This window comes from Penaeus monodon, chromosome 33 (assembly GCF_015228065.2).
Source record: "Penaeus monodon isolate SGIC_2016 chromosome 33, NSTDA_Pmon_1, whole genome shotgun sequence".
Lineage (NCBI taxonomy): Eukaryota > Metazoa > Arthropoda > Malacostraca > Decapoda > Penaeidae > Penaeus > Penaeus monodon.
Window position 1 is genome coordinate 4,281,652 of NC_051418.1, and position 7,969 is coordinate 4,289,620.

Below are 7,969 nucleotides of genomic sequence, written 5' to 3' on the forward strand. Positions count from 1 at the left end.
CTCATATTTCAATATTTACGCTCCATAAATTATGATAAAAAAGGATTTTTTATTTCTCTTCCAGCTATTTTTAAACTGATTTCCTCAAGGAACAGGATTAAACACGTGGTGGCGTCAAGTCGTGTTTTCCAGTATAACTCAAGGAAGATTCGCCTCTATGGTAACGTTCTTCGCTCTGATGAAATTAATCTGGCTAAAAAAATGTTAGCAAATGGATAGATATTTATGTAAATCAGCCACTGAGAACTGCATGTATGTTTCCGAGCGCGGGTGTGCGTGCGCGCGCCTGCTCTTCGGTCAGAGCAGGATCTGATCCTCGTCCTGGACATAACCCCCGTACTCAGCCCATTGTCTCATTCCCTCTCTTTATCCTTGACTTGCCTTAGTTCCTTCCTTTATCCTTGACTTGCCTCAGTTCCTTCCTTTATCCTCCAATTGCCTTAGTTCCTTCCTTTATCCTTCCATTGCCTTAGTTCCTTCCTTTATCCTTGACTTGCCTTAGTTCCTTTCCTTTAAATCCTTCCATTGCCCCTAAAGTTCCCTTCCTTTATCCTTGAATTGCTTATTTCGCTTCCGTTAGTCCTCCATTGCCTTAGTTCCTTCCTTTATCCTGGCCAGTTTGCCTAGTTCCTTCGCTTATCCTTGAATTGGCCTTGATTCCTTCCTTAGCCTGATTGGCAGTAGTTCGCTTCCTTGTATCGTCAATTGCCTTAGTTCCTTCCTTTATCCGTGAATTCGCCTTAGTTCCAGTTCCTTTATCCGTCCGATTGCCTTAGTTTTCCGTTCCTTCATCCTTGAATTCCTTACTTCCTTCCTTATACCTTGAATTGCCTTAAGTCCTTCCTTTATCCTTCCTTGCCTTAGTTCCTTCGCTTTATCCTTGAAAATTGCCTTAGTTTCCTTCCCTTTACCTTGAATTGCCTTAGTTCCTCCTTTATCTCAATTGCCTTAGTTCCTCCTTTATCCTTGGACAATTTGCCTTAGTTCCATTCTTTATTCCTGATTGCCTTAGTTCCTTCCTTTATCCTCCAATTGCCTTAGTTCCTTCCTTTAATCCTCCAATTGCTTAGTTCCTTTCCTTTATCCTTCAATCCCTTAGTTCATTCCGTTATCCTCCAATTGCCTTAGTTCCTTCCTTTATCCTTCCATTGCCTTAGTTCCCTTCCGTTATCCTTCATTGCTTAGGTCCTTCCTTTATCTCCATTGCCTTAGTTCCTTCTTTATCCTTCCATTGCCTTAGTTCCTTCCTTTATCCTTAATTGCCTTAGTTCCTTCCTTTATCTTCCATTGCTTATTTCCTTCCTTTTATCCTTGCATTGTGCCTTAGTTCCTTCCTTTTTAGCCTTCCAGGCCTTATAGCTTCCTCCTTTATCCTTGGAAATTGCCTTATTTCCTTCCTTTATCCTTGAATTGCCTTCGTTCCTTCCTTTATCCTTGAATTGCTTATTCCTTCCGTTATCCTGACTTGCCTTAGTTCTTCTTTATCCTTGACTTGCCTTAGTTCCTTCCTTTATCCTTGGATTGCCTTAGTTCCTTCTTCCTTACCTTGACATTGCCTAGTTCCTTCCTTTTTATCCTTGGATTGCCTTAGTTCCTTCCTTTATCCGTGAATGCCTTAGTTTCCTCCCTTTATCCTCCAATTGCCTTATTTTCCTTTCCTTTATCTTGAATTGCCTTAGTTGACCTCCTTTATCCTCCAATTGCTTCGTTCCTTCGCTTTAATCCGTGAATTGCGCTTAGTTCCTTCCTTTACCGTGAATTGCCTTACGTTCCTTCCTTTATCCTTGAATTGCCTTGATTCCTTCCTTATCCTTGAATTGCCTAGTTCCTCCTTATCCTTGATTGCCCTTTAGTTCCTTCTTTATCCTGAATTGGCTTAGTTCCTTCCCCCCCCCTTTATCCTTGATTCCTTGTTCCTTCCTTTATCCTTGAATTGCCTAGTTCCTCCTTTATCCTTTGATTTGTGCCCTTAGTTTTCCCTCCTTTATCCTTGACTTGCCTTTGTTTCCTTCATTTATCCTCCATTGCCTTAGTTTCCTCTTTATCCTTGAATTGCCTTAGTTCTTCCTTATCCTTGTTGCCCTTAGTTTCCTTCCTTTATCCTCAATGACCTTAGTTTCCTTCTTTATCCTCAATTGCCTTAGTTCCTTCCTTTATCCTCCAATTGCCTTAGTTCCTTCCCTTTATCCTGATTGCCTTAGTCCTTCCTTTATCCTCCAATTGCCTTAGTTTTCCCTTCCTTTATCCTTTGGATTTGCCTTAGTTCCTTCTTTTGTTATCCTTGATTGCTTAGTTCCTTCCTTTCCTCCAATTGCCTAGTTCCTTCCTTTATCCTTGAATTGCCTTTAGTTCCTGTCCTTTATCCCTCCAATGCCTTAGTTCCTTCTTTATCCTCCAATTGCCTTAGTTAACTTCCTTTATCTTCAAATTGGTGCCTTAGTTCCTTCTTTAATCCTTGATTGCCTTAGTTCCTTTCTTTATCTTCCAATTGCCTTAGTTCCTTCCTTTATCCTCCAATTGCCTTAGTTCCTTCCTTTATCCTCCAATTGCCTTAGTTCCTTCCTTTATCCTTGAATTGGCCTTAGTTCCGTCCTTTATCTTGAAATTGCCTTAGTTCCTTCCTTTATCCTCCAATTGCCTTGAGTTCCTTCTTTTCCTTGACATTGCCCTAGTTCTTCCTTTATCCTCCAATTGCCTTAGTTCCTTCTTTATCCTCAATTAGTTCCTTCCTTTATCCTCCAATTGCCTTAGTTCCTTCCTTTATCCTCCAATTGCCTTAGTTCCTTCCTTTATCCTTCCATTGCCTTAGTTCCTTCCTTTATCCCCAATTGCCTAGTTCCGGCCTTTATCCTTGATTGCACATTAGTTTTCCTTCCTGTTCTCCTTGAATTGCCTTAGTTTTTCCTTTCCTCTTCCTCCATTATTGTCCTTGTTCCTTCTTTATCCTCCATTGCCTTAGTTCCTTCCCTATTATCCTCCGCATTGCCTTAGTTCCTTTCTTTATACTTGATTGCCTTAGTTCCTCCTTTTATCCTTGAATTGCCTTAGTTCCTTCCTTTATCCTTGACTTGCCTTTAGTTTGCCGTCCTTATCTCCATTGCCTATTCCTTCCTTTATCCTTGATATTGCCTTAGTTCCTTCCTTTATCCTATGAATTGCCTTAGTTCCTCCCTTAATTTTGGATTGCCTTAGTTCCGTCCTTTATCCTTGATTGCCTTAGTTTTCCTTCCTTTATTCCTCCAATTTCCTTATTTCCATTTCCTTTATCCTTCAATTGCCTAAGGTTCCTTCTTATATCCTCTCACTTGTCTAGTTCCTTCCTTTATCCTTGCATTGCCTTAGTTCCTTCCTTTAATCCTTGAATTGCCTAGTTCCTTCCTTTATCCCTTGAAATTGCCTTATTTTCCTTCCTTTATGCCTTCCATTGGCCATAGGTTTCCTTCCTTTACTTGAATTGCCCTTAGTTCGCTTCTTTATGCCTGAATTTCCTGTCTTATCCCCAATTGGCTTACGTTCCTTCCGTTATCCTTCAATTGCCTTAGTTGTCCTTCCTTTTATCCTCCATTGCCTTAGTTTCCTTCTTTATCCTTGAATTGCCTAGTTCCTTCCTTTTCCCTTGAATTGCCTTAGTTCCTCTTCCTTTATCCTCCATTGCCTTAGTTCCTTCCTTTATCCTCCAATTGCCTTAGTTCCTTCCTTTATCCCTCCAATTTGCCTAGTTTCCTTCCTTTATCCTTGAATTGCCTTAGTTTTTCCTTCCTTTATCCATGAATTGCCTAGTTTCCTTCCTTTATCTTCCATTGCCTTATTTCCTTCTTTTCCCCAATTGCCTTTGTTCTTCTTTATCCCTCTGAATTGCCTTAGTTCCTTCCTTTATCCTTGAATTGCCTGAGTTCCTGTCCTTTATCCTCCAATTGCCTGTAGTTCCTTTCCTTATCCTTGAATGGCCTTAGTTCCTTCCTTTATCCTTTCCATTGCCCTTAGTTCCTTCTTTATTCCTTCAATTGCCTTAGGTCCCTTCCGTTATCCGTCATTGCCTTAGTTCACTTCCTTATCATCCAAGTTGGCCTTAATTCTTCTTTATCCTTGATTGCCTTAGTTCCTTCCTTTTATCCTTGAATTGCCTTAGTTTTCCTTCCTTTATCCTCCAATTGCTTGTTTCCTTCCTTTATCCTTGAATTGCTAGTTCCTTCCTTTATACTCCAATTGCCTTAGTTCCTTCCTTTATCCTTGAATTGCCTTAGTTCCTTCCTTTATCCTCCAAGTTGGCCTTAGTTTCCTTCCTTTATCCTCCCAATTGCCTTAGTTTCCTTCCTTATCCTCCAATTGCCTTAGTTAGTTCCTATCCTTTCATCCCTCCAATTGCCTTAGTTTTCCTTCCTTTATATCCTTCCATTGCCTATGTTCCTTCCTTTATCCTTGAATGCCTTAGTGTCGCTTCCTTTATCCTCCAATTGCCTATTCTTCTTTATCCTTGAATTGCCTTAGTTCACTTCCTTTATCCGCCAATTGCCTATTCCTTCCTTTTATCCCTCCAATTGGCCTTAGTTCCTTCCTTTATTCCTTGAATTGCCTTATTCCTTCCTTTATCCTTCATTGCGTAGTTCCTTCCTTTATCCTTGATTGCCTTAGTTCCTTCCTTTTCCTTTAAATTGCCTTAGTTCCTTCCTTTAGGTCACTCCAAGTTGCCTTAGTTTTCCTGTCCTTTAACCTTCAATGCCTATTCCTTCCCTTTATCCTTCAATTGCCTAGTTCCTTCACTTTATTCCTCCATTGCCTTAGTTCCTTCCTTTATCCTCCAATTGCCTTAGTTCCTCCCTGACCTCCAATTCCTTAGTTCCTTCCTTTATCCTCCAAATTGCCTTAGTGCCTTCCTTTAGCCTCCAATTGCCTTAAGTTCCTTCTTTATACTTGATGTGCCTAGTTCCGTCCTTTATCCTTGATTGCCTTAGTTCCATTCCTTTATCCTCACAATTGCTTAGTCCTTCCTTTATCCTCCATTGCCTTAGTTCCTTCCTTATCTCCAACGTGGCCTTATTCGCTTCCTTATCCTCCAATTGGGCCTTAGGTCCTTACCTTATCCTCCAATTGGCCTTAGTTCCTTCCTTTTATTCTTGGACTGCCCTAGTTCCTTCCCTTATCCTTGACTTGCCCTAGTTCCTTCCTTTATCCCTTTATTGCCTTAGTTCATTCCTTATCCTCCATTGCCTTAGTTCCTTCCTTTATCCTTGACTTGCCCTAGTGTCTTCCGTTATCCTTGAATTGGCCTAGTTCCTTCACTTTATCCTTGAATCCTTAAGGTCTTCCTTTATCCTTGAAATTGCCTTCGTTCCTTCCTGTAATCCTTCAATTGCCATAGTTTTTCCTTGCCTTTATCCTTGAATTGCCTATTCCTTCCTTTAATCCTTGAATTGCCTTAGTTCCTTGCCTTATTCCTTGAATTGTCCTTAGTTCCTTCCTTTATCCGTTCAATTATGCTTGTTTCCTTCCTTTATCCTTGACTTTCCCTATTCCTTCTGTTATCCTTGATTGCCTTAGTCTTCGTTTATCCTTGGGGGGAAAAAAAATTTTTGCCTTATTTCCTTCCTTTATCATTCATTGCTTAGTTCCTTCCGTTATCCTTCAATTGCCTAGTTCCTTCCTGTATCCTCGAATTGCCTTAGTTCCTTCTTTTATCCTTGGATTGCCTTAGTTCCTTCCTTTATCCTTGATTGCCCTGTTTCTTCCTTTATCCTTGAATTGCCTTAGTTCCTTCCTTTATCCCCAATGCCTTAGTTCCTACCTTTATCCTTCAAATTGCCTTAGTTCTTCCTTTATCTTCCAATTGCCTTAGTTACTTCCTTTATCTCAATGGCCTGTAGTATCCTTCTTTATGCCGTGGAATTTGCCTAGTTTCCTTCCTTTATCCTCCAATTGCCTTAGTTTCCTCTCCGTTTATCCTTGAATTGGCCTTAGTCCTATTCCTTTATCCTTGTTGCACTTAGTTCCTTCTTCTCCTCCATTGCCTTAGTTTCCTCTCCTTTATCCTTCAATTGCCTTAGTTCCTTCCTAATTTTATCCGCCAATTGCTTTAGGTTCGCGTTCCTTTATCCTCCAATTGCCTTAGTCCTTCCTTTATCTCACAATTGCCTTAGTTTTTCCTCCTTATCCTCCAATTGCCTTAGTTCCTTCCTTTCCTTGATTGCCTTATTTCCTTCCCTTTAATTCCTTGAATTGCCTTGAGTTCCTTCCTTTATCCTCCATTGCCTTTAGTTCCTTCCTGTATCCTCCAATTGCCTTAGTTTTCCTAGTTTCCTTCCTTTATCCTCAATTGCCTTAGTTCCTTCTTATCCTCCATTGCCTTAGTTCCTTCCTTTATCCTTGAATTGGCCTTAGTTCCTTCCTTATTCCTTGAATTGTAGTTCCTTTCCTTTATTCCTCCAATTGCCTAGTTCCTTCCTTTATATCCTCCAATTGCCTTAGTTCCTTCCTTTACCTCCAATTGCCTTAGTTCCTTCCTTTTATCCTCCAATTGCCTTATTTCCTTCTTTATCCTTCCATTGGTCCTTAGAGTTCCTGTCCTATCCTTGAATTGCTTAGGTCCTTCCTTTATCCTTGAATTGCATTTGTGCCTATCCTTTATCCTCCAGATTGCCTTCGTTCCTATCCTTTATCCATTCATTTGCGCTTGAGTTGTCCTCCTGTTATCCTTGAATTGCCTTAGTTTCCTCCTTCCGTTATATCCTCCCGCCGCAATTGCCTTAGTTCCTTCCTTTAGGTCCTTCCTTGCGCGTAGGTGCCTTCCTTTGTCCTTGATATTGTGCCCTTAGTTCCTTGCCTTTTCCAGATCCAGTAGCCTTAGTTTTTCCTTCCTTTATATCCTTGAATTGCCTTATTCCTTCCTTTTCTCCAATTGCTTAGTTTCCTTCCTTAATCCTTGAATTGCCTTAGTTCCTTCTTTATCTGAATTGCTATTCCTTCCTTTATCCTCCATTGGCCTTAGTTCCTTCCTTTATCCTTTCAATTGCCTTAGTCCTTCCTTTATATCCTCCAATATGCCTTAGGTTTTTTTCCCTTCCTTTATCCTTCATTGCCCTATTTCCTTCCTTATCCTTGATGCCCTAGTTCCTTCCTTTAGCCTTGGATTGCCTTAGTTTCTTTCCTTTTCCTCCAATTGCCTTGTTTCCTGTGCGCTTTATACCCTTGATTGGGCCTTAGTTTCCTTCCTTATCCTCCAATTGCCTTATGTTCCTTCCTTTATCCTTCAAAGCAGAGAAAAAAGGGAGACATTGCCTTAGTTCCTTCTTATCCTTGAATTGCCCTTAGTTCCTTCCTTTAATCCCTTGAATTGCCTTAGTTCCTTCCTTAATCCTTGAATTGCCTTAAGTTTCTTCGTTATCGTTTGATTGCCTTAGTTCCTTCTTTAATTCCTTGATTGTCGCTGTTAGTGTCCTTCCTCCTTTATCCTTGAATTGCCTTAGTTTCCTTCCTTTATCCCTTCCATTGCTTAGTTCCTTCTTTCCTTGAATTGCCTTAGTTCCTTCCTTTATCCTTGACTTGCCTTAGTTCCTTCCTTTATCATTCATTCCATATTTACTACTAAAATCCACCCATTTTTCCCCTCATAACGAATAGCATTTTTTTTGTAAGTATTAATCCTCTCTTTAATCCTTTTAAATCTTTTAAAATCCACCTGTTTTCACGCGTCTTCCCTTTTCCTTCATTTTCGTTCATATCACAAAAGTTTACCTTCCTTTTTTCTCTCTTTTCTTCTTCTCCTTCCTTTGCATTCTTCACGCCTTCCTCTTCTTACTTGCGCTCCCCTTCCTCCATCTCCCCTCTTCCCCATGTCTTCTCCCTATACACTTCGCCCTTTATTCCGTACTCCTCCTCTCCCCCCCATTCCTATCGTTACTCATTACGGATTATCATCACTTTTGTTCGTATGTCGGTAATCGGGTCACGTGACCCTGCTCGTCATGTTGTGATT